Source organism: Carica papaya, chromosome 5 (genome assembly GCF_054855325.1).
Source record: "Carica papaya isolate Zhongbai chromosome 5, ASM5485532v1, whole genome shotgun sequence".
NCBI classification, from domain to species: Eukaryota; Viridiplantae; Streptophyta; class Magnoliopsida; order Brassicales; family Caricaceae; genus Carica; species Carica papaya.
Genome location: NC_142313.1, coordinates 30,330,283 through 30,358,055, shown reverse-complemented (window position 1 = coordinate 30,358,055; position 27,773 = coordinate 30,330,283). Strand labels below are relative to the sequence as shown.

The 27,773-nt window shown below is 46.3% G+C and overlaps 6 non-coding genes and 44 pseudogenes across 6 annotated transcripts; 33 read left to right on the top strand and 17 right to left on the bottom strand.

The window, feature by feature from the left end:
* Positions 1-220: 220 nt before the first annotated feature.
* LOC148262636 (5S ribosomal RNA) lies at positions 221-338 on the top strand (annotated as a pseudogene).
* Positions 339-542: 204 nt separating this feature from the next.
* LOC148262635 (5S ribosomal RNA) lies at positions 543-661 on the top strand (annotated as a pseudogene).
* A 550-nt stretch (positions 662-1,211) lies between these two features.
* Positions 1,212-1,330, top strand: LOC148262634 (5S ribosomal RNA; annotated as a pseudogene).
* Positions 1,331-1,534: 204 nt separating this feature from the next.
* Positions 1,535-1,653, top strand: LOC148262633 (5S ribosomal RNA; annotated as a pseudogene).
* A 561-nt stretch (positions 1,654-2,214) lies between these two features.
* LOC148262632 (5S ribosomal RNA) lies at positions 2,215-2,332 on the top strand (annotated as a pseudogene).
* A 204-nt stretch (positions 2,333-2,536) lies between these two features.
* LOC148262631 (5S ribosomal RNA) lies at positions 2,537-2,655 on the top strand (annotated as a pseudogene).
* A 210-nt stretch (positions 2,656-2,865) lies between these two features.
* LOC148262630 (5S ribosomal RNA) lies at positions 2,866-2,984 on the top strand (annotated as a pseudogene).
* A 527-nt stretch (positions 2,985-3,511) lies between these two features.
* Positions 3,512-3,629, top strand: LOC148262629 (5S ribosomal RNA; annotated as a pseudogene).
* Positions 3,630-3,833: 204 nt separating this feature from the next.
* On the top strand, positions 3,834-3,952 carry LOC148262628 (5S ribosomal RNA; annotated as a pseudogene).
* Positions 3,953-4,515: 563 nt separating this feature from the next.
* On the top strand, positions 4,516-4,634 carry LOC148262627 (5S ribosomal RNA; annotated as a pseudogene).
* A 205-nt stretch (positions 4,635-4,839) lies between these two features.
* LOC148262626 (5S ribosomal RNA) lies at positions 4,840-4,958 on the top strand. The gene has a single exon (XR_015819950.1). It is a non-coding gene; the product is annotated as a 5S ribosomal RNA (ribosomal RNA).
* An 888-nt stretch (positions 4,959-5,846) lies between these two features.
* On the top strand, positions 5,847-5,965 carry LOC148262625 (5S ribosomal RNA; annotated as a pseudogene).
* A 561-nt stretch (positions 5,966-6,526) lies between these two features.
* On the top strand, positions 6,527-6,645 carry LOC148262624 (5S ribosomal RNA; annotated as a pseudogene).
* Positions 6,646-7,204: 559 nt separating this feature from the next.
* Positions 7,205-7,323, top strand: LOC148262623 (5S ribosomal RNA; annotated as a pseudogene).
* A 564-nt stretch (positions 7,324-7,887) lies between these two features.
* Positions 7,888-8,006, top strand: LOC148262622 (5S ribosomal RNA). Its single transcript, XR_015820145.1, has one exon. It is a non-coding gene; the product is annotated as a 5S ribosomal RNA (ribosomal RNA).
* Positions 8,007-8,211: 205 nt separating this feature from the next.
* On the top strand, positions 8,212-8,330 carry LOC148262621 (5S ribosomal RNA; annotated as a pseudogene).
* A 561-nt stretch (positions 8,331-8,891) lies between these two features.
* LOC148262620 (5S ribosomal RNA) lies at positions 8,892-9,009 on the top strand (annotated as a pseudogene).
* A 204-nt stretch (positions 9,010-9,213) lies between these two features.
* On the top strand, positions 9,214-9,332 carry LOC148262619 (5S ribosomal RNA; annotated as a pseudogene).
* Positions 9,333-10,247: 915 nt separating this feature from the next.
* On the top strand, positions 10,248-10,366 carry LOC148262618 (5S ribosomal RNA; annotated as a pseudogene).
* Positions 10,367-10,571: 205 nt separating this feature from the next.
* Positions 10,572-10,690, top strand: LOC148262617 (5S ribosomal RNA; annotated as a pseudogene).
* Positions 10,691-10,892: 202 nt separating this feature from the next.
* Positions 10,893-11,011, top strand: LOC148262616 (5S ribosomal RNA; annotated as a pseudogene).
* Positions 11,012-11,219: 208 nt separating this feature from the next.
* LOC148262615 (5S ribosomal RNA) lies at positions 11,220-11,338 on the top strand (annotated as a pseudogene).
* Positions 11,339-11,900: 562 nt separating this feature from the next.
* LOC148262614 (5S ribosomal RNA) lies at positions 11,901-12,019 on the top strand (annotated as a pseudogene).
* Positions 12,020-12,884: 865 nt separating this feature from the next.
* On the top strand, positions 12,885-13,003 carry LOC148262613 (5S ribosomal RNA; annotated as a pseudogene).
* Positions 13,004-13,562: 559 nt separating this feature from the next.
* Positions 13,563-13,679, top strand: LOC148262612 (5S ribosomal RNA; annotated as a pseudogene).
* Positions 13,680-13,885: 206 nt separating this feature from the next.
* LOC148262611 (5S ribosomal RNA) lies at positions 13,886-14,004 on the top strand (annotated as a pseudogene).
* A 563-nt stretch (positions 14,005-14,567) lies between these two features.
* Positions 14,568-14,687, top strand: LOC148262610 (5S ribosomal RNA; annotated as a pseudogene).
* A 203-nt stretch (positions 14,688-14,890) lies between these two features.
* On the top strand, positions 14,891-15,009 carry LOC148262609 (5S ribosomal RNA; annotated as a pseudogene).
* Positions 15,010-15,217: 208 nt separating this feature from the next.
* LOC148262608 (5S ribosomal RNA) lies at positions 15,218-15,335 on the top strand (annotated as a pseudogene).
* A 560-nt stretch (positions 15,336-15,895) lies between these two features.
* Positions 15,896-16,014, top strand: LOC148262607 (5S ribosomal RNA; annotated as a pseudogene).
* A 457-nt stretch (positions 16,015-16,471) lies between these two features.
* Positions 16,472-16,590, top strand: LOC148262606 (5S ribosomal RNA; annotated as a pseudogene).
* A 559-nt stretch (positions 16,591-17,149) lies between these two features.
* LOC148262605 (5S ribosomal RNA) lies at positions 17,150-17,268 on the top strand (annotated as a pseudogene).
* A 1,403-nt stretch (positions 17,269-18,671) lies between these two features.
* LOC148262604 (5S ribosomal RNA) lies at positions 18,672-18,790 on the top strand. Its single transcript, XR_015820165.1, has one exon. It is a non-coding gene; the product is annotated as a 5S ribosomal RNA (ribosomal RNA).
* An 839-nt stretch (positions 18,791-19,629) lies between these two features.
* Positions 19,630-19,748, bottom strand: LOC148262603 (5S ribosomal RNA; annotated as a pseudogene).
* A 205-nt stretch (positions 19,749-19,953) lies between these two features.
* Positions 19,954-20,072, bottom strand: LOC148262602 (5S ribosomal RNA; annotated as a pseudogene).
* A 205-nt stretch (positions 20,073-20,277) lies between these two features.
* LOC148262601 (5S ribosomal RNA) lies at positions 20,278-20,396 on the bottom strand. Its single transcript, XR_015820420.1, has one exon. It is a non-coding gene; the product is annotated as a 5S ribosomal RNA (ribosomal RNA).
* A 204-nt stretch (positions 20,397-20,600) lies between these two features.
* Positions 20,601-20,719, bottom strand: LOC148262600 (5S ribosomal RNA; annotated as a pseudogene).
* Positions 20,720-20,924: 205 nt separating this feature from the next.
* Positions 20,925-21,043, bottom strand: LOC148262599 (5S ribosomal RNA; annotated as a pseudogene).
* A 205-nt stretch (positions 21,044-21,248) lies between these two features.
* Positions 21,249-21,367, bottom strand: LOC148262598 (5S ribosomal RNA). Its single transcript, XR_015820907.1, has one exon. It is a non-coding gene; the product is annotated as a 5S ribosomal RNA (ribosomal RNA).
* Positions 21,368-22,255: 888 nt separating this feature from the next.
* LOC148262597 (5S ribosomal RNA) lies at positions 22,256-22,374 on the bottom strand (annotated as a pseudogene).
* An 877-nt stretch (positions 22,375-23,251) lies between these two features.
* Positions 23,252-23,370, bottom strand: LOC148262596 (5S ribosomal RNA; annotated as a pseudogene).
* A 235-nt stretch (positions 23,371-23,605) lies between these two features.
* On the bottom strand, positions 23,606-23,724 carry LOC148262595 (5S ribosomal RNA; annotated as a pseudogene).
* Positions 23,725-24,282: 558 nt separating this feature from the next.
* LOC148262594 (5S ribosomal RNA) lies at positions 24,283-24,399 on the bottom strand (annotated as a pseudogene).
* Positions 24,400-24,959: 560 nt separating this feature from the next.
* On the bottom strand, positions 24,960-25,078 carry LOC148262593 (5S ribosomal RNA). Its single transcript, XR_015819908.1, has one exon. It is a non-coding gene; the product is annotated as a 5S ribosomal RNA (ribosomal RNA).
* A 202-nt stretch (positions 25,079-25,280) lies between these two features.
* LOC148262592 (5S ribosomal RNA) lies at positions 25,281-25,399 on the bottom strand (annotated as a pseudogene).
* A 559-nt stretch (positions 25,400-25,958) lies between these two features.
* Positions 25,959-26,077, bottom strand: LOC148262591 (5S ribosomal RNA; annotated as a pseudogene).
* A 563-nt stretch (positions 26,078-26,640) lies between these two features.
* LOC148262590 (5S ribosomal RNA) lies at positions 26,641-26,759 on the bottom strand (annotated as a pseudogene).
* Positions 26,760-26,967: 208 nt separating this feature from the next.
* On the bottom strand, positions 26,968-27,086 carry LOC148262589 (5S ribosomal RNA; annotated as a pseudogene).
* A 204-nt stretch (positions 27,087-27,290) lies between these two features.
* Positions 27,291-27,408, bottom strand: LOC148262588 (5S ribosomal RNA; annotated as a pseudogene).
* A 210-nt stretch (positions 27,409-27,618) lies between these two features.
* Positions 27,619-27,737, bottom strand: LOC148262587 (5S ribosomal RNA; annotated as a pseudogene).
* Between the last annotated feature and the right edge of the window lie 36 nt (positions 27,738-27,773).

Sequence of the window (27,773 nt, the reverse complement as noted above, 5' to 3'; positions counted from 1 at the left end):
GTCCTTATATTTCACCCATTTTCTTGGGAGGTCCTCGTGTTGCACCCATCTTTTTGCAGATGATTCTTTCGACGTTACCCGTGACTTGATTTATGGTCTGCAGGTTTATTCGCAAATATGAGTCACGGTGCCGTGACATTTTACTTGATATTAAAACAAGTACGGGAGGTGCAGTGCGCACGCACAAGGAGTGTATGTATTTGAAGCACAAAATTAAATAAGTGGCATCATACCAGCACTAATGCACTAGATCCCATCAGAACTCTGCAGTTAAGTGTGCTTGGGCGAGATTAATACTCGGATGGGTGACCTCTTGGGAAGTCCTCCTATCGCAACAATTTTTTTTCAGATGGGTCGTTCGACGTTACGCGCAACTGGAACTATGGTCCGCTGGCTTATACGCAAATGTGAGTCAAGAATCAGGGGCATTTTAATCGATATTAGAACGAGAAGGAGAGGTGCAGTGTGAACGCACAAGGAAACAAATGATGGAAGGGGGGGAGGGAAGAAGGAGTGTATGTATTTTCAGAACGAAATTAAACAGGTGCGGTCACACCAGCACAAATGCACCAGATCCCATCAGAACTCCGCAGTGAAGTGTGCTTTGGCGAAAGTAGTACAATGATGGGTCACCTACTGGGAAGTTCTCGTGTTGCACCTATTTTCTTTTTTTCAGATGTGCCGTTCGACGTTACGCGCGACTTTAATTATGGTCCGCAGATTTATTCGCAAATGTGAGTCAAGGCGCTGTGGCATTTTACTTGATATTTGAACGAGAACGAGAGGTGCAATGCGCACGCACAAGGAAACAAATGACGGGAGGGGGAAGAAAGGAGAAGGAGTGTATGTATTTGCAGCGCGAAATGAAACAGGTGCGATCATACCAGCACTAATGCAACGGATTCTATCAGAAATCCGTAGGTAAGGGTGCTTAGGCGAAAGTAGTACTAGCATGGGTTACCTCCTGCGAAGTCCTTATATTTGGCCTATTTTCTTGTGAAGTCCTCGTGTTGCACCCATTTTTTTGCAGATGATTCTTTCGACGTTACGCGCGACTTGTATTATGGTCATCAGGTTTATTCGCAAATGTGAGTCACGGTGCTGTAGCATTTTACTTGATATTAGAACGAGAACGGGAGGTGTGAGGAAACAAATGACGGGAGGGGGAAGAAAGGGGAATGAGTTTATGTATTTGCAGCGCGAAATTAAACAGGTGCTATCATACCAGCACTAATGCACCGGATCCCATCAGAACTCCGCAGTGAAGTGTGCTTGGGAGAGATTAGTACTCGGATGGGTGACCTCCTGGGAAGTCCTCGTGTCGCACCAATTTTTTTTCAGACGGGTCGTTCGACGTTACGCGCGTCTGGAACTAGGGTCCGCTGGTTTATACGCAAATGTGAGTCAAGAAGCAGGGGCATTTTAATAGATATTAGAACGAGAATGAGAGGTGAAGTGTGAACGCACAAGGAAACAAATGACGGAGGGGGAAGAAAGGAGAAGGAGTGTATGTATTTGCAGCGCGGAATTGAACAGGTGCGATCATATCAGCACTAAAGCCCCGGATCCCATCAGAACTCCGCAGTTAGGTGTGCTTGGGCGAGAGTAGTACTCGAATGGGTGACCACTTGGGAAGCCCTCGTGTTGCACCTTTTTTTTCTCGGATGGGTTGTTCGACGTTACGCGCGAATGGAATTATAAACCGCTGGTTCATTTGCAAAGGTGAGTCACGGTGCCGGGGCATATTACTTGATATTAGAACGAGAAAGAGAGATGCAGAGTGCACGCACAAGGAAACAAATGACGGGAGGGGGGATGGGAGGAGAAAGAGTGTATGTATTTGCAGTGCAGAATGAAACATGAGGGATCATACCAGCACTAATGCAACGGATTCTATCAGAACTCCGCAGTTAAGGGTGCTTGGCCGAGAAAAGTACTCGAATGGGTGACCTCCTGCGAAGTCCTTATATTTCACCCATTTTCTTGGGAGGTCCTCGTGTTGCACCCATATTTTTGCAGATGATTCTTTCGACGTTACGCGCGACTTGATTTATGGTCCGCAGGTTTATTCGCAAATGTGATTCACGGCGCCGTGGCATTTTACTTGATATTAGAACGAGTACAGGAGGTGCAGTTCGCACGCACAAGGAAACAAATGACGGGAGGAGGAAGAAAAGAGAAGGAGTGTATGTATTTGAAGCGCAAAATTCAACAAGTGGCATCATACCAGCACTAATGCACCGGATCCCATCAGAACTCTGCAGTTAAATGTGCTTGGGCGAGAGTAGTACTCGGATGGGTGACCTATTGGGAAGTCCTCGTATCGCAATAATTTTTGTTCAGATGGGTCGTTCGACGTTACGCTCGACTGGAACTATGGTCCGCTGGTTTATACGCAAATGTGAGTCAAGAATCAGGGGCAATTTAATCCATATTCGAACGAGAAGGAGAGGTGCAGTGTGAACGCACAAGGAAACAAATGATGAGAGGGGGGGAGGGAAGAAGGAGTGTATGTATTTTCAGCACGAAATTAAACAGGTGCGGTCACACCAGCACTAATGCACCGGATCCCATCAGAACTCCGCAGTTATGTGTGTTTTGGCGAAAGTAGTACAATGATTGGTTACCTCCTGGGAAGTTCTCGTGTTGCACCTATTTTCTTTTTTTTCAGATGTGCCGTTCGACGTTACGCACGACTTTAATTATGGTCCGCAGATTTATTCGCAAATGTGAGTCACGGCGCCGTGACATTTTACTTGATATTTGAACGAGAACGAGAGGTGCAGTGCGCACGCACAAGGAAACATATGACGGGAGGGGGAAGAAAGGAGAAGGAGTGTATGTATTTGCAGCGCGAAATTAAACATGTGCGATCATACCAGCACTACAGCCCCGGATCCCATCAAAACTCCACAGTTAAGTGTGCTTGGGTGAGAGTAGTACTCGGATCGGTGACCACCTGGGAAGCCCTCGTGTTGCACCTATTTTTTTTCGGATGGGTTGTTCGACGTTACGCGTGAATGGAATTATAAACAACTGGTTCATTTTCAAAGGTGAGTCACAGTGCCGGGGCATATTGCTTGATATTAGAACGAGAAAGAGAGATGCAGAGTGCACGCACAAGGAAACAAATGACGGGAGGGGGGATGGGAGGAGAAAGAGTGTATGTATTTGCAGTGCAGAATAAAACATGAGGGATCATACCAGTACCAATGCAACGGATTCTATCAGAACTCCGCAGTTAAGGGTGCTTGGGCGAGAAAAGTACTCGGATGGGTGATCTCCTGCGAAGTCCTTATATTTCACCCATTTTCTTGGGAGGTCCTCGTGTTGCACCCATCTTTTTGCAGATGATTCTTTCGACGTTACGCGTGACTTGATTTATGGTCTGCAGGTTTATTCACAAATATGAGTCACGGTGTCGTGGCATTTTACTTGATATTAAAACAAGTACGGGAGGTGCAGTGCGCACGCACAAGGAGTGTATGTATTTGAAGCACAAAATTAAATAAGTGGCATCATACCAGCACTAATGCACTAGATCCCATCAGAACTCTGCAGTTAAGTGTGCTTGGGCGAGATTAATACTCGGATGGGTGACCTCTTGGGAAGTCCTCCTATCGCAACAATTTTTTTTCAGATGGGTCGTTCGACGTTACGCGCAACTGGAACTATGGTCCGCTGGCTTATACGCAAAAGTGAGTCAAGAATCAGGGGCATTTTAATCGATATTAGAACGAGAAGGAGAGGTGCAGTGTGAACGCACAAGGAAACAAATGATGGAAGGGGGGGAGGGAAGAAGGAGTGTATGTATTTTCAGAACGAAATTAAACAGGTGCGGTCACACCAGCACAAATGCACCAGATCCCATCAGAACTCCGCAGTGAAGTGTGCTTTGGCGAAAGTAGTACAATGATGGGTCACCTCCTGGGAAGTTCTCGTGTTGCATCCATTTTCTTTTTTTCAGATGTGCCGTTCGACGTTACGCGCGACTTTAATTATGGTCTGCAGATTTATTCGCAAATGTGAGTCACGGCGCTGTGGCATTTTACTTGATATTTGAACGAGAACGAGAGGTGCAATGCGCACGCACAAGGAAACAAATGACGGGAGGGGGAAGAAAAGAGAAGGAGTGTATGTATTTGCAGCGCGAAATGAAACAGGTGCGATCATACCAGCACTAATGCAACGGATTCTATCAGAAATCCGTAGGTAAGGGTGCTTAGGCGAAAGTAGTACTAGCATGGGTTACCTCCTGCGAAGTCCTTATATTTGACCTATTTTCTTGTGAAGTCCTCGTGTTGCACCCATTTTTTTGCAGATGATTCTTTCGACGTTACGCGCGACTTGTATTATGGTCCTCAGGTTTATTCGCAAATGTGAGTCACGGTGCTGTAGCATTTTACTTGATATTAGAACGAGAATGGGAGGTGCAGTGCGCACGCACAAGGAAACAAATGACGGGAGGGGGAAGAAAGGGGAATGAGTTTATGTATTTGCAGCGCAAAATTAAACAGGTGCGATCATACCAGCACTAATGCACCGGATCCCATCAGAACTCCGCAGTGAAGTGTGCTTGGGCGAGACTAATACTCGGATGGGTGACCTCCTGGGAAGTCCTCGTGTCGCACAAAATTTTTTTCAGACGGGTCGTTCGACGTTACGCGCGATTGGAACTAGGGTCCGCTGGTTTATACGCAAATGTGAGTCAAGAAGCACGGACATTTTAATCGATATTAGAACGAGAATGAGAGGTGAAGTGTGAACGCACAAGGAAACAAATGACAGAAGGGGGATGAAAGGAGAAGGAGTGTATGTATTTGCAGCGCGAAAGTAAACAGGTGCGATCATACCAGCACTAAAGCTCCGGATCCCATCAGAACTCCGCAGTTAAGTGTGCTTGGGCGAGCATAGTACTCGGATGGGTGACCACTTGGGAAGCCCTCGTGTTGCATCTATTTTTTTTCGGATGGGTTGTTCGACGTTACGCGCGAATAGAATTATAAACCGCTGGTTCATTTGCAAAGATGAGTCACGGTGCTGGGGCATATTACTTGATATTAGAACGAGAAAGAGAAATGCAGAGTGCACGCACAAGGAAACAAATGACGGGAGGGGGGATGGGAGGAGAAAGAGTGTATGTATTTGCAGTGCAGAATGAAACATGAGGGATCATACCAGCACTAATGCAACAGATTCTATCATAACTCCGCAGTTAAGGGTGCTTGGGCGAGAAAAGTACTCGGATGGGTGACCTCCTGCGAAGTCCTTATATTTCACCCATTTTCTTGGGAGGTCCTCGTGTTGCACCCATCTTTTTGCAGATGATTATTTCGATGTTACGCGCGACTTGATTTATGGTGCGCAGGTTTATTCGCAAATGTGAGGCACGACACCGTGGCATTTTACTTGATATTAGAACGAGTACGGGAGGTGCAGTGCGCACGCACAAGGAAAGAAATGACGGGAGGAGGAATAAAAGAGAAGGAGTGTATGTATTTGAAGCGCAAAATTAAACAAGTGACATCATACCAGCACTAATGCACTGGATCCCATCAGAACTCTGCAGTTAAGTGTGCTTTGGCGAGAGTAGTACAATGATGGGTTACCTTCTGGGAAGTTCTTGTGTTGCACCCATTTTCTTTTTTTCAGATGTGCCGTTCGACGTTACGCGTGACTTTAATTATGGTCCGTAAATTTATTTGCAAATGTGAGTCACGGCGCCGTGGCATTTTACTTAATATTTGAACGAGAACGAGAGGTGCAGTGTGCACGAACAAGGAAACAAATGACGGGAGGGGGAAGAAAGGAGAAGGAGTTTATGTATTTGCAGTGCGGAATTAAACAAGTGCGATCATACCAGCACCAATGCACCAGATCCCATCAGAACTCCGCAGTCAAGTGTGCTTGGGCGAGAGTAGTACTCAGATGGGTGACTTCCTGGGAAGTCCTCGTGTCGCACAAATTTTTTTCCAGACGGGTCGTTCGACGTTACACGCGACTGGAACTAGGGTCCGCTGGTTTATACGCAAATGTGAGTCAAGAACCAGGGGCATTTTAATCGATATTAAAATGAGAAGGAGAGATGCAAAGTGCACGCACAAGGAAACAAATGACGGGAGGGGGGATGGAGGGAGAAAAAGTGTGTGTATTTGCAACGCAGAATGAACCATGAGAAATCATACCAGCACCAATGCAACGGATTCTATCAGAACTCCTCAAGTTAAGGGTGCTTGGGCGAGAGTAGCACTAGGATGGGTGACCTCCTGCGAAGTCCTTATATTTCACCCATTTTGTTAGGAAGTCCTCGTGTTGTACCCATTTTTTTACAGATGATTCTTTCGACGATACGCGTGACTTGAATTATGGTCCTCAGGTTTATTCGCAAATATGAGTCACGGCACCGTAGGATTTTACTTGATATTAGAACGAGCCCGGGAGGTGCAGTGCGCACGCACAATGAAACAAATGATGGGAGGGGGAAGAAAGGAGAAGGAGTTTATGTATTTGCAGCGCAAAATTAAACGAGTGCGATCATACCAGCACTAATGCACCGGATCCTATCAGAACTCCGCAGTTAAGTGTGCTTGGGCGAGAGTAGAACTCGAATGGGTGACCTCCTGGGAATTCCTCTTGTCGAATAAATTTTTTTTCAAACAGGTCATTCGACGTTACGCGCGACTAGAACTGGGGTCCGCTGGTTTATACGCAAATGTGAGTCAAGAAGCAGGGGCATTTTAATCGATATTAAAACGAGAAGGAGAGGTGCAGTGTGAACGCACAAGGAAACAATTGATGGGAGGGGGAGGGATGGAGAAGGAGTGTATGTATTTTCAGCACGAAATAAAACAGGTGAGATCATACAAGCACTAATACAACGGATTCTATCAAAACTCCATAGATAAGGGTACTTGGGCGAGAGTAGTACTAGCATGGGTTACCTCCTACGAAATCCTTATATTTCACCCATTTTCTTAGGAAGTCCTCGTGTCGCAGCAATTTTTTTTTAGACGGGTAGTTCGACGTTACGCGCGTCTGGAACTAGGGTCCACTGGTTTATACGCAAATGTGAGTCAAGAAACAGGGGCATTTTAATCGCTATTAGAACGAGAACGAGAGGTTCAGTGCGCATGCACAAGGAAACAAATGACGGGAGGGGGAAGAAATGAGAAGGAGTTTATGTATTTGCAGTGCAAAATTAAACAGGTGCGATCATACCAGCACTAATGCACCGGATCGCATCAGAACTACGCAATTAAGTGTGCTTGGGCGAGAGTAGTACTCGGATGGGTGACCTCCTGGGAAGTCCTCGTGTCGCATTAATTTTTTTTTCAGACAGGTCGTTCGACGTTACGCACGACTGGAACTAGGGTCCACTGGTTTATACGCAAATGTGAATCAAGAAGCAGGGGCATTTTAATCGATATTAGAACGAGAAGGAGAGGTGCAGTGTGAACGCACAAGGAAACAATTGATGGGAGGGGGAGGGAAGGAGAAGGAGTGTATGTATTTTCAGCAGGAAATGAAACAGGTGCGATCATACCAGCACTAATGCAACGGATTCTATCAGAACTCCGTAAGTAAGGGTGCTTGGGCGAGAGTAGTACTAGCATGGGTTACCTCCTGCGAAGTCCTTATATTTCACAAATTTTCTTGCGAAGTCCTCGTGTTGCACCCATTTTCTTTTTTTCAGATGTGTCGTTCGACGTTACGCGCGACTTTAATTATTGTCCGCAGATTTATTCGGAAATGTGAGTCACGGCGTCGTGGCATTTTACTTGATATTTGAACGAGAACGAGAGGTGCAGTGTGCACGCACAAAAAAACAAATGACGGGAGGGGAAAGAAAGGGGAATGAGTTTATGTATTTGTAGAACAAAATTAAACAGTTGCGATCATACCAGCACTAATGCACCGGATCCCATCAGAACTCCGCAGTGAAGTGTGCTTGGGCGAGATTAGTACTCGGATGGGTGACCTCCTGGGAAGTCCTCGTGTCGCACCAATTTTTTTTCAGACGAGTCGTTCGACGTTACACGCATCTGGAACTAGGGTCCGCTGGTTTATACGCAAATGTGAGTCAAGAAGCAGGGGCATTTTAATCGATATTAGAACGAGAATGAGAGGTGAAGTGTGAACGCAGAAGGAAACAAATGACGGGAAGGGGAAGAAAGGAGAAGGAGTGTATGTATTTGCAGCGCGAAATTAAACAGGTGCGATCATACCAGCACTAAAGCTCCAGATCCCATCAGAACTCCGCAGTTAAGTGTGCTTGGGCGAGAGTAGTACTCGGATGGGTGAAAACTTGGGAAGCCCTCGTGTTGCACCTATTTTTTTTCGGATGGGTTGTTCGACGTTACGCGCGAATGGAATTATAAACCACTGGTTCATTTGCAAAGGTGAGTCACGGTGCCTGGGCATATTACTTGATATTAGAACGAGAAAGAGATATGCAGAGTGCACGCACAAGGAAACAAATGACGGGAGGGGGGATGGGAGGAGAAAGAGTGTATGTATTTGCAGTGCAGAATGAAACATGAGGGATCATACCAGCACTAATGCAACGGATTCTATCAGAACTCCGCAGTTAAGGGTGTTTGGGCGAGAAAAGTACTCGGATGGGTGACCTCCTGCGAAGTCCTTATATTTCACCCATTTTCTTGGGAGGTCCTCGTGTTGCACCCATCTTTCTGTAGATGATTCTTTCGACGTTACGCGCGACTTGATTTATGGTCCGCAGGTTTATTCGCAAATGTGAGTCACGGCGCCGTGGCATTTTACTTGATATTAGAACGAGTACGGGAGGTGCAGTGCGCACGCACAAGGAAACAAATGACGGGAGGAGGAAGAAAAGATTAGGAGTGTATGTATTTGAAGCGCAAAATTAAACAAGTGGCATCATACCAGCACTAATGCATTGGATCCCATCAGAACTCTGCAGTTAAGTGTGCTTGGGCGAGAGTAGTACTCGGATGGGTGACCTCTTGAGAAGTCCTCGTATCGCAACAATTTTTTTTCAGATAGGTCGTTCGACATTACGCGCGACTGGAACTATGGTCCGCTGGTTTATACGCAAATGTGAGTCAAGAATCAGGGGCATTTTAATCGATATTAGTACGAGAAGGAGAGGTGCAATGTGAACGCAAAAGGAAACAAATGATGGGAGGGTTGGAGGGAAGAAGGAGTGTATGTATTTTCAGCACGAAATTAAACAGGTGCGGTCACACCAGCACAAATGCACCGGATCCCATCAGAACTCCGAAGTGAAGTGTGCTTTGGCGAAAGTAGTACAATGATGGGTTACCTCCTGGGAAGTTCTCGTGTTGCACCCAATTTTTTTTTCAAATGTGCCGTTCGATGTTACGCGCGACTTTAATTATGGTCCGCAGATTTATTCGCAAATGTGAGTCACGGTGCCGTGGCATTTTTCTTGATATTTGAACTAGAACGAGAGGTGCAATGCGCACGCACAAGGAAAAAAATCACAGGAGGGGGAAGAAAGGATAAGGAGTTTATGTATTTGCAGCGTGAAATGAAAAAGGTGCGATCATACCAGCACTGATGCAACGGATTCTATCAGAACTCCGTAGGTAAGGGTGCTTGGGCGAGAGTAGTACTAGCATGGGTTACCTCCTGGGAAGTCCTTATATTTCATCCATTTTCTTGTGAAGTCCTCGTGTTGCACCCATTTTTTTGCAGATGATTCTTTCGACGTTACGTGCGACTTGAATTTTGGTCCTTAGGTTTATTCGCAAATGTGAGTCACGGCGCTGTACCATTTTACTTGATATTAAAATGAGAACGGGAGGTTCAGTGCGCACGCACAAGGAAACAAATAACGGGCGGGGGAAGAAAGGAGAAGGAGTTTATGTATTTGCAGCGCGAAATGAAACAGGTGCGATCATACCAGCACTAATGCAACGGATTCTATCAGAACTCCGTAGGTAAGGGTGCTTGGGCGAGAGTAGTACTAGCATGGGCTACCTCCTGCGAAGTCCTTATATTTCACCCATTTTCTTGTGAAGTCCTCGTGTTGCACCCATTTTTTTGCAGATGATTCTTTCGACGTTACGCGCGACTTGAATTATGGTCCTCATGTTTATTCACAAATGTGAGTCACGGCGCCGTGGCATTTTACTTTATATTAGAAGGAGCACAGGAGGTGCAGTGCGCACGCACAAGGAAAGAAATGACGGGAGGGGGAAGAAAGGAGAAGGAGTTTATGTATTTGCAGCGCGGAATTAAACGAGTGTGATCATACCAGCATTAATGCACGGGATTCCATCAGAACGCCGTAGTTAAGTGTGCTTGGGCGAGACTAGTACTCGGATGGGTGACCTCCTGGGAAGTCCTCGTGTCGCACCAATTTTTTTTCAGACGGGTCGTTCGAAGTTACGCGCGACTGGAACTAGGGTCCGCTGGTTTATACGCAAATGTGAGTCAAGAAGCATGGGCATTTTAATCGATATTAGAACGAGAATGAGTGGTGAAGTGTGAACGCATAAGGAAACAAATGACGGGAGGGGGAAGAAAGGAGAAGTAGTGTATGTATTTGCAGCGCAAAATTAAACAGGTGCGATCATACCAGCACTAAAGCTCCGGATCCCATCAGAACTCCGCAGTTAAGTGTGCTTGGGCGATGGTAGTACTCGGATGGGTGACCTCTTGGGAAGTCCTCGTATCGCAACAATTTTTTTTCAGATTGGTCGTTCGACGTTACGCGCGACTGGAACTATGGTCCGCTTGTTTATACGCAAATCTGAGTGAAGAATCTGGGGCATTTTAATCGATTTTAGAACGAGAAGGAGAGGTGCAGTGTGAACGCACAAGGAAACAAATGATGGGGGGGGGAGGGGAGAAGGAGTGTATGTATTTTCAGCACGAAATTAAACAGGTGCGGTCATACCAGCACAAATGCACCGGATCCCATCAGAACTCCGCAGTTAAGTGTGCTTTGGCGAAAGTAGTACAATGATGGGTTACCTCAAGGGAAGTTCTCGTGTTGCACCCATTTTTTTTTTTCAGATGTGCCGCTCGACGTTACGCGCGACTTTAATTATGGTCCGCAGATTTATTCGCAAATGTGAGTCACGGCGCCGTGGCATTTTACTTGATATTTGAACGAGAACGAGAGGTGCAGTGCGCACGCACAAGGAAACAAATAACGGGAGGGGGAAGAAAGGAGAAGGAGTTTATGTATTTGCAGCGCGAAATTAAACAGGTGCGATCATACCAGCACTAATGCACCGGATCCCATCAGAACTCCGCAGTTAAGTGTGCTTGGGCGAGAGTAGTACTCGGATTGGAGACCTCCTGGGTAGTCCTCGTGTCGCACTAATTTTTTTTTCAGACGGGTCGTTCGACGTTACGCGCGACTGGAACTAGGGTCCACTGGTTTATACGCAAATGTGAGTCAAGAAGCAGGGGCATTTTAATCGATATTAGAATGAGAAGGAGAGATGCAGAGTGCACGCACAAGGAAACAAATGATGGGAGGGGGGATGGAGGGAGAAAAAGTGTATGTATTTGCAGCGCAGAATGAAACATGAGCAATCATACCAGCACCAATGCAACGGATTCTATCAGAACTCCGCAAGTTAAGGGTGCTTGGGCGAGAGTAGCACTAGGATGGGTGACCTCCTGCGAAGTCCTTATATTTCACCCATTTTCTTAGGAAGTCCTCGTGTTCCACCTATTTTTTTGCAGATGATTCTTTCGACGATACGCGCGACTTGAATTATGGTCCTCAGTTTTATTCGCAAATATGAGTCACGGCACCGTAGCATTTTACTTGATATTAGAACGAGCACGGGAGCTGCAGTGCGCACGCACAATTAAACAAATGACGGGAGGGGGAAGAAAGGAGAAAGAGTTTATGTATTTGCAGCGCAAAATTAAAAGGGTGCGATCATACTAGCACTAATGCACCGTATCCCATCAGAACTCAACAGTTAAGTGTGCTTGGGTGGGAGTAGTACTCGGATTGGTGACCTCCTGGGAAGTCCTCGTGTTGCACCCATTTTTTTTCGGATGGGTCGTTCGACGTTACGCGCGACTGGAACTATGGTCCGCTTGTTTATACGCAAATGTGAGTCAAGAAGCAGGGGCATTTTAATCGATATTAGAACGAGAAGGAGAGGTGCAGTGTGAATGCACAAAGAAACAATTGATGGGAGGGGGAGGGAAGGAGAAGGAGTGTATATATTTTCAGCACGAAATGAAACAAGTGCGATCATACCAGCACTAATTCAACGGATTCTATCAGAACTCCGTATTAGTACTCGGATGTGTGACCACCTGGGAAGTCCTCGTGTCGCACCAATTTTTTTTCCAAATGGGTCGTTCGAGGTTATGCGCGTCTGGAACTAGGGTCCGCTGGTTTATAGGCAAATGTGAGTCAAGAAGCAGGGGCATTTTAATCGATATTAGAACGAGAACGAGAGGTGCAGTGTGAACGCACAAGGAAACAAAAGACGGGAGGGGGGATGGAGGGAGAAAAAGTGTATGTATTTGCCGCGCAGAATGAAACATGAGCAATCATACCAGCACCAATGCAACGGATTCTATCAGAACTCCGCAAGTTAAGGGTGCTTGGGCGAGAGTAGTACTAGCATGGGTTACCTCCTGCGAAGTCCTTATATTTCACCCATTTTCTTAGGAAGTCCTCGTGTTGTACCCATTTTATTGGAGATGATTCTTTCGACGTTACGCGCGACTTGAATTATGGTCCTCAGGTTTATTCGCAAATGTGAGTCACGGTACCGTAGCATTTTACTTGATATTAGAACGAGAACGGGAGCTACAGTGCGCACGCACAATGAAACAAATGACGGGAGGGGGACGAAAGGGGAATGAGTTTATGTATTTGCAGCGCGAAATTAAACAGGTGCAATCATTCCAGCACTAATGCACCGGATCCCATCAGAACTCCGCAGTTAAGTGTGCTTGGGCGAGAGTAGTACTCGGATGGGTGACCTCTTTGGAAGTCCTCGTGTCGCACCAATTTTTTTTCAGACGGGTCGTTCGACGTTACGCGCGACTGGAACTAGGGTCCGCTGGTTTATACGCAAATGTGAGTCAAGAAGGAGGGGCATTTTACTCGATATTAGAACGAGAATGAGAGGTGAAGTGTGAAGGCACAAGGAAACCATTGACGAGTGGGGGAAGAAAGGAGACGGAGTGTATGTATTTGCAGCGCGAAATTAAACAGGTGCGATCATACCAGCACTAAAGCCCCGGATCCCATCAGAACTCTGCAGTTAAATGCGCTTGGGCGATAGTAGTACTCGGATGGGTTACCTCCTGCGAAGTCCTTATATTTCAGCCATTTTCTCGGGAGGTCCTCGTGTTGCACCCATCTTTTTGCAGATGATTCTTTCGACGTTACGCGCGACATGATTTATGGTCTGCAGGTTTATTCGCAAATGTGAGTCACGGCGCCGTGGCATTTTATTTGATATTAGAACGAGTACGGGAGGTGCAGTGCGCACGCACAAGGAAACAAATGACGGGAGGAGGAAGAAAAGAGAAGGAGTGTATGTATTTGAAGCGCAAAATTAAACAAGTGGCATCATACCAGCACTAATGCACTGGATCCCATCAGAACTCTGCAGTTAAGTGTGCTTGGTCGAGAGTAGTACTCGGATGGATGACCTCTTGAGAAGTCCTCGTATCACAACAATTTTTTTTCAGATGGGTCGTTCGACGTTACGCGCGACTGGAACTATGGTCCGCTGGTTTATACGCAAATGTGAGTCAAGAATCAGGGGCATTTTAATCGATATTAGAACGAGAAGGAGAGGTGCAGTGTGAACGCACAAGGAAACAAATGATGGGAGGGGGGGAGGGAAGAAGGAGTGTATGTATATTCAGCACGAAAATAAACAGGTGCGGTCACACCAGCACAAATGCACCGGATCCCATCAGAACTCCGCAGTTAAGTGTGCTTTGGCGAAAGTAGTACAATGATGGGTTACCTCCTGGGAAGTTCTCGTGTTGCACCAATTTTCTTTTTTTCAGATGTGCCATTCGACGTTACGCGCGACTTTAATTATGGTCCGCAGATTTATTAACAAATGTGAGTGACGGCGCCGTGGCTTTTTACTTGATATTTGAACGAGAACGAGAGGTTCAGTTCGCACGCACAAGGAAACAAATGACGGGAGGGGGATGGGAGGAGAAAGAGTGTATGTATTTGCAGTGCAGAATGAAACATGAGGGATCATACCAGCACTAATGCAACGGATTCTATCAGAACTCCGCAGTTAAGGGTGCTTGGGCGAGAAAAGTACTCGGATGGGTGACCTCCTGCGAAGTCCTTATATTTCACCCATTTTCTTGGGAGGTCCTCGTGTTGCACCCATCTTTTTGCAGATGATTCTTTCGATGTTACGCATGACTTGATTTATGGTCCGCAGATTTATTCGCAAATGTGAGTCACGGCACCGTGACCTTTTACTTGATATTAGAACGAGTACGGGAGGTGCAGTGCGCACGCACAAGGAAACAAATGACGGGATGAGGAAGAAACGAGAATGAGTGTATGTATTTGAAGCCCAAAATTAAACAAGTAGCATCATACCAGCACTACTGTACTGGATCCCATCAGAACTCTGCAGTTAAGTGTGCTTGGACGAGAGTAGTACTCGGATGGGTTACCTCTTGGGAAGTCCTCGTAACGCAACAATTTTTTTTCAGATGGGTCGTTTGACGTTAGGCGCGACTGGAACTATTGTCCGCTGGTTTATACGCAAATGTGAGTCAAGAATCAGGGGCATTTTAATCGAAATTAGAACGAGAAGGAGAGGTGCAGTGTGAACGCATAAGGAAACAAATGATGGGAAGGGGGGAGGGAAGAAGGAGTGTATGTATTTTCAGCACGAAATTAAACAGGTGCGGTCACACCAGCACAAATGCACCGGATCCCATCAGAACTCCGCAGTTAAGTGTGCTTTGGCGAAAGTAGTACAATGATGGGTTACCTCCTGGGAAGTTCTCGTGTTGCACCCATTTTCTTTTTTTCAGATGTGTCGTTCGACGTTACGCGCGACTTTAATTATGGTCCGCAGATTATTCGCAAATGTGAGTCACGGCGCCCTGGTATTTTACTTAATATTTGAACGAGAACGAGAGGTGCAGTGCGCACGCACAAGGAAACAAATGACGGGAGGGGGAAGAAAGGAGAAGGAGTTTATGTATTTGCAGCGCGGAATTAAACAGGTGCGGTCATACCAGCACTAATGCACCGGATCCCATCAGAACTCCGCAGTTAAGTGTGTTTGGGCGAGAGTAGTACTCGGATGGGTGACCTCCTGGAAGTCCTTGTGTCGCACTAATTTTTTTTTTCAGACGGCTCGTTCGACGTTACGCGCGACTGGAACTAGGGTCCCCTGGTTTATACGCAAATGTGAGTCAAGAAGCAGGGGCATTTTAATTGATATTAGAACGAGAAGGAGAGATGCAGAGTGCACGCACAAGGAAACAAATGACGGGAGGGGGGATGGAGGGAGAAAAAGTGTATGCATTTGCAGCGCAGAATGAAACATGAGCAATCATACCAGCACCAATGCAACGGATTCTATCAGAACTCCGCAAGTTAAGGGTGCTTGGGCGGGTGTAGCACTAGGATGGGTGACCTCCTGCGAAGTCCTTATATTTCACCCATTTTCTTAGGAGGTTCTCGTGTTGCACCCATTTTTTTGCAGATGATTCTTTCGACGATACGCGCGACTTGAATTATGGTCCTCAGGTTTATTCGCAAATGTGAGTCACGACACCGTAACATTTTACTTGATATTAGAACGAGCACGGGAGGTGCAGTGCGCACGCACAAGGAAACAAATGACGGGAGGATGAAGAAAGGAGGAGTTTATGTTTTTGCAGCGCAGAATTAAAAGGGTGCCATCATACCAGCACTAATGCACCGGATCCCATCAGAACTTCGCAGTTAAGTGCGCTTGGGCGAGGGTAGTACTCGGATGGGTGACATCTTGGGAAGTCCTTGTGTCGCACTAATTTTTTTTTCAGACGGGTCGTTCGACGTTACGCACGACTGGAACTAGGGTCCACTGGTTTATACGCAAATATGAGTCAAGAAGCAGGGGCATTTTAATCGATATTAGAACGAGAAGGAGAGATGCAGAGTGCACGGAAAAGGATACAAATGACGGGAGGGGGGATGGAGGGAAAAAAAGTGTATGTATTTGCAGCGCAGAATGAAATATGAGCAATCATACCAGCACCAATGCAACGGATTCTATCAGAACTCCGCAAGTTAAGGGTTCTTGGGCGAGAGTAGCTCTAGGATGGGTGACCTCCTGCAAAGTCCTTATATTTCACCCATTTTCTTAGGAAGTCCTCGTGTTGCACCCATTTTTTTGCAGATGATTCTTTCGACAATACGCGCGTCTTGAATTATTGTCCTCAGGTTTATTCGCAAAGGAGATTATGTTTTTGCAGCGCAGAATTAAAAGGGTGCGATCATACCAGCACTAATGCATCGGATCCCATTAGAACTTCGCAGTTAAGTGCGCTTGGGCGAGAGTAGTACTCGGATGGGTGACCTCCTGGGAAGTCCTCGTGTCGCACCAATTTTTTTTCAGACGGGTCGTTCGACGTTACGCGCGACTGGAACTGGGGTCCGATGGATTATACACAAATGTGAGTCAAGAAGCAGGGGCATTTTAATCGATATTAGAACGAGAAAGAGAGGTGCAGTGTGAACGCACAAGGAAACAATTGATGGGAGGGGGAGGGAAGGAGAAGGAGTGTATGTATTTTCAGCACGAAATGAAACAAGTGCGATCATACGAGCACAAATGCAGCGGATTCTATCAGAACTCCGTATGTAAGGGTGCTTCGACGAGAGTAGTACTAGCATGGGTTACCTCCTGCGAAGTCCTTATATTTCACTCATTTTCTTGTGAAGTCCTCGTGTTGCAGCCATTTTTTTGCAGATGATTCTTTCGACATTACGCGCGACTTGAATTATGGTCCTAAGGTTTATTCGCAAATGTGAGTCACGACACCGTAGTATTTTACTTGATATTAGGACGAGCACGGGAGGTGCAGTGCGCACGCACAAGGAAACAAATGACGGGAGGGGGAAGAAAGGAGAAGGAGTTTATCTATTTGCAGCGCGAAATTAAACGGGTGCGATCATACCAGCACTATTGCCCTGGATCCCATCAGAACTCCGCAGTTAAGTGTGTTTGGGCGAGAGTAGTACTCGGATGGGTGACCTCCTGGGAAGTCCTTGTGTTGCACCAATTTTTTTTCAGACGGGTCGTTCGACATTACGCGCGACTGGAACTATGGTCTGCTGGTTTATACGCAAATGAGGGTCAAGAATCAGGGGTATTTTAATCGATATTAGAACGAGAAGGAGAGGTGCAATGTGAACGCACAAGGAAACAAATGATGGGAGGGGGGGAGGGAAGAAGAAGTGTATCTATTTTCAGCACGAAATGAAACAGGTGCGATCATACCAGCACTAATGCTTCGGATTCTATCAGAACTCCGTAGGTAAGGGTGCTTGGGCGAGAGTAGTACTAGCATGGGTTACCTCCTGCGAAGTCCTTATATTTCACCCATTTTCTTGTGAAGTCCTCGTGTTGCACCCATTTTTTTGCAGATGATTCTTTCGATGTTACGCGCGACTTGAATTATGGTCCTCAGGTTTATTCGCAAATGAGAGTCACGGTGCTGTAGCATTTTCTTGATATTTGAACGAAAACGAGAGGTGCAGTGCGCACGCACAAGGAAACAAATGACGGGAGGGGGAAGAAAGGGGAATGAGTTTATGTATTTGCAGCGCAAAATTAAACAGGTGAGTCACGGTGCCGGGGCATATTACTTGATATTAGAACGAGAAAGAGAGATGCAGAGTGCACGCACAAGGAAACAAATGACGGGAGGGGGGATGGGAGGAGAAAGAGTGTATGTATTTGCAGTGCAGAATTAAACAGGTGCGATCATACCAGCACTAATGCAGCGGATTCTATCAGAACTCCGTAGGTAAGGGTGCTTGGGCGAGAGTAGTACTAGCATGGGTTACCTCCTGCGAAGTCCTTATATTTCATCCATTTTCTTGTAAAGTCCTCGTGTTGCACCCATTTTTTTGCAAATGATTCTTTCGACGTTACCCGCGACTTGAATTATGGTCCTCAGGTTTATTCGCAAATGTGAGTCACAGCGCCGTGGCATTTTACTTGATATTTGAACGAGAACGAGAGGTGCAGTGCGCACCCACAAGGAAACAAATGACGGGAGGGGGAAGAAAGGAGAAGGAGTGTATGTATTTGCAGCGTGAAATGAAACAGGTGCGATCATACCAGCACTAATGCAACGGATTCTATCAGAACTCCGTAGGTAAGGGTGCTTGGGCGAGAGTAGTACTAGCATGGCTTACCTCCTGCGAAGTCCTTATATTTCACCCATTTTCTTGTGAAGTCTTCGTGTTGCACCCATTTTTTTGCAGATTATTCTTTCGACGTTACGCGCGACTTGAATTATGGTTCTCAGGTTTATTCGCAAATGTGAGTCACGGTGCTGTAGCATTTTCTTGATATTAGAACGAGAACGGGAGGTGCAGTGCGCACGCATAAGGAAACAAATGACGGGAGGGGGAGGAAAGGAGAAGGAGTTTATGTATTTGCAGCGCGGAATTAAACGGGTGCGATCATACCAGCACTAATGCACCGGATCCCATCAGAACTCCGCAGTTAAGTGTGTTTGGGCGAGAGTAGTACTCGGATGGGTGACCTCCTGGGAAGTCCTCGTGTCGCAACAATTTTTTTTCAGACGGGTTGTTCGACGTTACGCGCGACTGGAACTAGGGTCCGCTGGTTTATACGCAAATGTGAGTCAAGAAGCAGGGGCATTTTAATCGATATTAGAACGAGAATGAGAGGTGCAGTGTGAATGCACAAGGAAACAATTGACGGGAGGGGGAAGAAAGGAGAGGAGTGTATGTATTTGCAGCGCGAAATTAAACAGGTGCGCTCACGCCAGCACAAATGCGGAGTTCTGATGGGATCCGGTGCATTAGTGCTGGTATGATCGCACCCGTTTAATTTCGCGCTGCAAATACATAAACTCCTTCTCCTTTCTTCCCCCTCCCGTCATTTGTTTCCTTGTGCGTGCGCACTGCACCTCCCGTGCTCGTTCTAATGTCAAGTAAAATGCTACGGTGCCGTGACTCACATTTGCGAATAAACCTGTGGACTATAATTCAAGTCGCGCGTATCGTCGAAAGAATCATCTGCAAAAAAATAGGTACAACACGAGGACTTCCTAAGAAAATAGGTGAAATATTATGACTTCGCAGGAAGTCACCCATCCTAGTGCTACTCTCGCCCAAGCACCCTTAACTTGCAGAGTTCTGATAGAATCCGTTGCATTGGTGCTGGTATGATTGCTCCTGTTTCATTCTGCGCTGCAAATACATACACTTTTTCTCCCTCCATCCCCCCTCCCGTCATTTGTTTCCTTGTGCGTGCACTCTGCATCTCTCTTTCTCGTTCTAATACCGATTAAAATGCCCCTGCTTCTTGACTCACATTTGCGTATAAACCAGTGGACCCTAGTTCTAGTCGCGCGTCACGTCGAACGACCCGTCTGAAAAAAAAATTAGTGCGGCACGAGGACTTCCCAAGAGGTCACCCATCCGAGTACTACTCTCGCCCAAGCACACTTAACTACGGAGTTATGATGGGATCTGTTGCATTAGTGTTGGTATGATCGAACCTGATTAATTTTGCGCTGCAAATACATAAACTCCTTCTCCTTTCTTCCCCCTCCCGTCATTTGTTTCATTGTGTGTGCACTCTGCATCTCTCTTTCTCGTTCTAATATCAAGTAATATGCCCCTGCACCGTGACTCACCTTTGCAAATGAACCAGCGGTTTATAATTCTATTCGCACCTAACATCGAACAACCCATCCAAAAAAAAATAGGTGCAACACGAGGGCTTCCCAAGTGGTCACCCATCTGAGTACTACTCTCGCCCAAGCACACCTAACTGCGGAGTTCTGATGGGATCCGAGGCTTTAGTGCTGGTAAGATCGCACCTGTTTAATTTCGCGCTGCAAATACATACACTCCTTCTCCTTTCTTCCCCCTCCTGTCATTTGTTTCCTTGTGCGTTCACACTTCACCTCTCATTCTCGTTCTAATATCGATTAAAATGCCCCTGCTTCTTGACTCATATTTGCGTATAAACCAGCGGACCCTAATTCCAGTCGCGCGTAACGTCGAACGACCCGTCTGAAAATAAATTGGTGCGACACGAGGACTTCCCAGGAGGTCACCCATCCGAGTACTACTCTCGCTCAAGCACACTTCACTGCGGAGTTCTGATGGGATCCGGTGCATTAGTGCTGGTATGATCGCACCTGTTTAATTTTACGCTGCAAATACATAAACTCATTCCCCTTTCTTCCCCCTCCTGTCATTTGTTTCCTTGTGCGTGCGCACTACACCTCCCGTTCTCGTTCTAATATCAAGTAAAATGCTACACCGCTGTGACTCACATTTGCGAATAAACCTGAGGACCATAATTCAAGTCGCACGTAACGTTAAAAGAATCATCTGCAAAAAATGGGTGCAACACGAGGACTTCCCAAGTGGTCACCCATCCGAGTACTACTCTCGCCCAAGCAAACTTAACTGCGGAGTTATGATGGGATCTGTTGCATTAGTGTTGGTATGATCGAACCTGATTAATTTCGCGCTGCAAATACATAAACTCTTTCTCCTTTCTTCCCCCTCTCGTCATTTGTTTCATTGTGTGTGCACTCTGCATCTCTCTTTCTCGTTCTAATATCAAGTAATATGCCCCTGCACCGTGACTCACCTTTGCAAATGAACCAGCGGTTTATAATTCTATTCGCACCTAACGTCGAACAACCCATCCGAAAAAAAATAGGTGCAACACGAGGGCTTCCCAAGTGGTCACCCATCTGAGTACTACTCTCGCCCAAGCACACCTAACTGCGGAGTTCTGATGGGATCCGAGGCTTTAGTGCTGGTAAGATCGCACCTGTTTAATTTCGCGCTGCAAATACATACACTCCTTCTCCTTCCTTCCCCCTCCTGTCATTTGTTTCCTTGTGCGTTCATACTTCACCTCTCATTCTCGTTCTAATATCGATTAAAATGCCCCTGCTTCTTGACTCATATTTGCGTATAAACCAGCAGACCCTAGTTCCAGTCGCGCGTAACGTCGAACGACCCGTCTGAAAATAAATTGGTGCGACACGAGGACTTCCCAGGAGGTCACCCATCCGAGTACTACTCTCGCCCAAGCACACTTAACTACGGAGTTCTGATGGGATCCGGTGCATTAATGCTGGTATGATCGCACCCGTTTAATTTTGCGCTGCAAATACATAAACTCCTTCTCCTTTCTTTCCCCTCCCGTCATTTGTTTCCTTGTGCCTGCGCACTGCACCTCCCGTGCTCGTTCTAATATCAAGTAAAATGCTACGGTGCCGTGACTCACATTTGTGAATAAACCTGAGGACCATAATTCAAGTCGCGCGTATCGTCGAAAGAATCGTCTGTAAAAAAATGGGTGCAACACGAGGACTTCCTAAGAAATTTGGTGAAATATAAGGACTTCGCAGGAGGTCATCCATCCTAGTGCTACTCTCGCCCAAGCACCCTTAACTCGCGGAGTTCTGACAGAATCCGTTGCATTGGTGCTGGTATGATTGCTCATGTTTCACTCTACGCTGCAAATACATACACTTTTTCTCCCTCCATCCCCCCTCCCGTCATTTGTTTCCTTGTTCGTGCACTCTGCATCTCTCCTTCTCGTTCTAATATCGATTTAAATGCCCCTGCTTCTTGACTCACATTTGCGTATAAACCAGTGGACTCTAGTTCCAGTCGCGCGTAACGTCGAACGACCTGTCTGAAAAAAAAAATTAGTGCAACAAGAGGACTTCCCAGGAGGTCACCCATCCGAGTACTACTCTCTCCCAAGCATACTTAACTGCGGAATTCTGATGGGATCCGGTGCATTAGTGCTGTATGATCCCTCATGTTTCATTCTGCACTGCAAATACATACACTCTTTCTCCTTCCATCCCCTCTCCCGTCATTTGTTTCCTTGTGCGTGCACTCTGCATCTCTCTTTCTCGTTCTAATATCAAGTAATATGCCCCGGCACCGTGACTCACCTTTGTAAATGAACCAGTGGTTTATAATTCCACTCGCGCGTAACGTCGAAAAACCCATCCGAAAAAAAAGTAGGTGCAACACGAGGGCTTCCCAGGTGGACACCCATCCGAGTACTACTCTTGCCCAAGCACACTTAACTGCGAAGTTCTGATGGGATCCGGATCTTTAGTGCTGGTATGATCGCACCTGTTTAATTTTGCGCTGCAAATACATACACTCCTTCTCCTTTCTTCCCCCTCCCGTCATTTGTTTCCTTGTGCGTTCACACTTCACCTCTCATTCTCGTTCTAATATCGATTAAAATGCCCCTGCTTCTTGACTCACATTTGCGTATAAACAGCGGACCCTAGTTCCAGACGCGCGTAACGTCGAATGACAGTCTGAAAAAAAAATTGGTGCGACACGAGTACTAATCTCGCCCATCCGAGTACTAATCTCGCCCAAGAACACTTAACTGCAGAATTCTGATAGGATCCTGTGCATTAGTGGTGGTATGATCGCACCTATTTAATTTCGCGCTGCAAATTAATAAACACATTCCCCCTTTTTTCCTCCTCCCGTCATTTGTTTCCTTGTGCGTGCGCACTGCATCTCCCGTTCTCGTTCTAATATCAAGTAAAATGCTACGGTGCCGTGACTCACATTTGCGAATAAACCTGAGGATCATAATTCAAGTCGCGCGTAACGTCGAAAGAATCTTCTGCAAAAAAATGGGCGCAACACGAGGACTTCACAAGAAAATGGGCGAAAAATAAGGACTTCGCAGGAGGTAACCCATGCTAGTACTACTCTCGCCCAAGCACCCTTACCTACGGAGTTCTGATAGAATCCGTTGCATTAGTGCTGGTATGATCGCACCTGTTTCATTTCGTGCTGAAAATACATACACTCCTTCTCCTTCCCTCCCCCTCCCATCAATTGTTTCCTTGTGCGTTCACACTGCACCTCTCCTTCTCGTTCTAATATCGATTAAAATGTCCCTGCTTCTTGACTCACATTTGCGTATAAACCAGCGGACCCTTGTTCCAATCGCGCGTAACGTCGAACGACCTGTCTGAAAAAAAATTGGTGCGACACGAGGACTTCCCAGGAGGTCACCAATCCGAGTACTACTCTCGCCCAAGCACACTTAACTTCGGAGTTCGGATGGGATCCGACGCATTAGTGCTGGTATGATCGCACCCCTTTAATTCCGCGCTGCAAATACATAAACTCCTTCTCTATTCTTCCCCCTCCCGTCATTTGTTTCCTTGTGCGTGCGCACTGCACCTCCCGTGCTCGTTCTAATATCAAGTAAAATGCTACGGTGCCGTGACTCACATTTGCGAATAAACCTGAGGACCATAATTCAAGTCGCGCGTATCGTCGAAAGAATCATCTGCAAAAAAATGGGTGCAACACGAGGACTTCCTAAGAAAATGGGTGAAATATAAGGACTTCGCAGGAGGTCACCCATCCTAGTACTACTCTTGCCTAAGCACACTTAACTGCAGAGTTCTGATGGGATCTAGTGTATTAGTGCTGGTATGATGCCACTTGTTTAATTTTGCGCTTCAAATACATACACTCCTTCTCTTTTTTTCCTCCTCCCGTAATTTGTTTCCTTGTGCGTGCGCACTGCACCTCCCGTACTCGTTCTAATATAGAGTAAAATGTCATGGCGCCGTGACTCACATTTGCGAATAAACCTGCGGACCATAAATCAAGTCGTGCGTAACATCGAAAGAATCATCTGCAAAAAGATGGGTGCAACACGAGGACCTCCCAAGAAAATGGGTGAAATATAAGGACTTCGCAGGAGGTCACCCATCCGAGTACTTTTCTCGCCCAAGCACCCTTAACTGCGGAGTTCTGATGGTATCCGGGGCTTTAGTGCTGCTATGATCGCACATCTTTAATTTCGCGCTGCAAATACATACACTTCTCCTTTCTTCCCCCTCCCGTAATTTGTTTCCTTGTGCGTTCACACTGCACCTCTCATTCTCGTTCCAATATCGATTAAAATGCCCCTGATTCTTGACTCACATTTGCGTATAAACCAGCTGACCATAGTTCCAATCGCGCGTAACGTCGAACGACCCATCTGAAAAAAAATTGTTGCGATACGAGGACTTCCCAAGAGGTCATCCATCCGAGTACTACTCTCGCCCAAGCACACTTAACTGTAGAGTTCTGATGGGATCCAGTGCATTAGTGCTGGTATGATGTCACTTGTTTAATTTTGCGCTTCAAATACATACACTCCTTCTCTTTTTTTCCTCCTCCTGTCATTTGTTTCCTTTTGCATGCGCACTGCACCTCCCGTACTCGTTCTAATATCAAGTAAAATGCCACGGCGCTGTGACTTACATTTACGAATAAACTTGCGGACCAATAATCAAGTCGCGCGTAGCGTCGAAAGAATCATCTGCAAAAAGATGGGTGCAACACGAGGACCTCCCAAGAAAATGGGTGAAATATAAGGACTTCACAGGATGTCACCCATCCGAGTACTTTTCTCGCCCAAGCACACTTAACTGCGGAGTTCTGATAGAATCCGTTGCATTAGTGCTGGTATGATCCCTCATATTTCTTTCTGCACTGTAAATACATACACTCTTTCTCCTCCCATCCCCCCTCCCGTCATTTGTTTCCTTGTGCGTGCACTCTACATCTCTCTTTCTCGTTCTAATATCAAGTAATATGCTCCGGCACCGTGACTCACCTTTGCAAATGAATCAGCGGTTTATAATTCCATTCGCGCGTAACGTCGAACAACCCATCCAAAACAAAATAGGTGCAACACGAGGGCTTCCCAGGTGGTCACCCATCCGAGTACTACTCTCGCCCAAGCACACTTAACTGCGGAGTTCTGATGGGATCCGGGGCTTTAGTGCTGCTATGATCGCACCTCTTTAATTCCGCGCTGCAAATACATACACTCCTCCTTTCTTTCCCCTCCCGTCATTTGTTTCCTTGTGCGTTCACACTTCACCTCTCATTCTCATTCTAATATCGATTAAAATGCCCTTGCTTCTTGACTCACATTTGCGTATAAACCAGCGGACTCTAGTTCCAGATGCGCGTAACGTCGAACGACCAGTCTGAAAAAAGATTTATGCGACACGAGGACTTCCCAAGAGGTCAACCATCCGAGTACTAATCTCACCCAAGCACACTTAACTGCAGAGTTCTGATGGGATCCTGGGCTTTAGCGCTGGTATGATCGCACCTGTTTAGTTTCGCGCTGCAAATACATACATTCCTTCTCTTTTCTTCCCCCTCCCGTCATTTGTTTCCTTGTGCGTGCGCGCTGCACCTCCCGTTCTCGTTCTAATATCAAGTAAAATGCTACAGCGCCGTGACTCACATTTGCGAATAAACCTGAGGACCATAATTCAAGTCGCGCGTAACGTCGAAAGAATCATCTGCAAAAAAATGGGTGCAACACGAGGACTTCACAAGAAAATGGGTGAAATATAAGGACTTCGCAGGAGGTAATCCATGCTATTACTACTCTCGCCCAAGCACCCTTACCTACGGAGTTCTGATAGAATCCGTTGCATTAGTGCTGGTATGATCGCACCTGTTTCATTCTGCACTGCAAATACATACACTTTTTCTCCTTCCCTCCCCCTCCCATCAATTGTTTCCTTGTGCGTTCACACTGCACCTCTCCTTCTCGTTCTAATATCGATTAAGATGTCCCTGCTTCTTGACTCACATTTGCGTATAAACCAGCAGACCCTAGTTCCAGTCGCGCGTAACGTCGAACGACCCGTCTGAAAAAAAATTAGTGCGACACGAGGACTTCCTAAGAGGTCACCCATCCGAGTACTACTCTCGCCTAAGCACACTTAACTGCGGAGTTCTGATGGGATCCGGTGCATTAGTGATGGTATGATCGCACCCATTTAATTCCGCGCTGCAAATACATAAACTCCTTCTCCTTTCTTCCCCCTCCCGTCATTTGTTTCCTTGTGCGTGCGCACTGCACCTCCCGTGATCGTTCTAATATCAAGTAAAATGCTACGGTGCCGTGACTCACATTTGCGAATAAACCTGAGGACCATAATTCAAGTCGTGCGTATCGTCGAAAGAATCATCTGCAAAAAAAATAGGTGCAACACGAGAACTTCCTAAGAAAATAGGTGAAATATAAGGACTTCGCAGGAGGTCACCCATCCTAGTGCTACTCTCGCCCAAGCACCCTTAACTTACGGATTTTTGATAGAATCCATTGCATTCGTGCTGGTATGATTACTCATGTTTCATTCTGCGCTGCAAATACATACACTTTTTCTCCCTCCATCCCCCCTTCCGTCATTTGTTTCCTTGTGCGTGCACTCTGCAACTCTCCTTCTCGTTCTAATATCGATTAAAATGCCCCTGCTTCTTGACTCACATTTGCGTATAAACCAGTGGACCCTAGTTCTAGTCGCGCGTAACGTCGAACGACCCGTCTGAAAAAAAAATTACTGCGGCACGAGAACTTCCCAGGAGGTCACCCATCCGAGTACTACTCTTGCCCAAGCACACTTAACTTCGGAGTTCTGATGAGATCTAGTGCATTAGTGCTGGTATGATCGCACCTGTTTAATTTTGCGCTGCAAATACATAAACTCCTTCTCCTTTCTTCCCCCTCCAGTCATTTGTTTCCTTGTGTGTGCGCACTGCACCTCTCGTTGTCGTTCAAATATCAGGTAAAATGCCACGGCGTCGTGACTCACATTTGCGAATAAATCTGCGGACCATAATTAAAGTCGCGCGTAATGTCGAACGGCACATCTGAAAAAAAAAAAAGGGTGCAACACGAGAACTTCCCAGGAGGTAACCCATCATTGTACTACTTTCTCCAAAGCACACTTAACTGCGGAGTTCTGATGGGATCCGGTGCATTTGTGCTGGTGTGACAGCACCTGTTTAATTTCGTGCTGAAAATACATACACTCCTTCTTCCCTCTCCCCCTCCCATCATTTGTTTCCTTGTGCGTTCACACTGCACCTCTCCTTCTCGTTCTAATATCGATTAAAATGCCCCTGATTCTTGACTCACATTTGCGTATAAACCAGCGGACCATACTTCCAGTCGCGCGTAACGTCGAACGACCCATCTGAAAAAAAATTGTTGCGATATGAGGACTTCCCAAGAGGTCATCCATCCGAGTACTACTCTCGCCCAAGCACGCTTAACTGCAGAGTTCTGATGGGATCGAGTGCATTAGTGCTGGCATGATGCCACTTGTTTAATTTCACGCTGTAAATACATAAACTCCTTCTCCTTTCTTCCCCCTCCCGTCATTTGTTTCCTTGTGCGTGCGCACTGTACCTCTCATTCTCGTTCAAATATCAAGTAAAATGCCACGGCGCCGTGACTCACATTTGCGAATAAATCTGCAGACCATAATTAAAGTCGCGTGTAACGTCGAACGGCACATCTGAAAAAAAGAAAATGGGTGCAACACGAGAACTTCCCAGGAGGTAACCCATCATTTTACTACTTACGCCAAAGCACACTTAACTGCGAAGTTCTGATGGGATCCTGTGCATTTGTGCTGGTGTGACCGCACCTGTTTAATTTCGTGCTGAAAATACATTCACTCCTTCT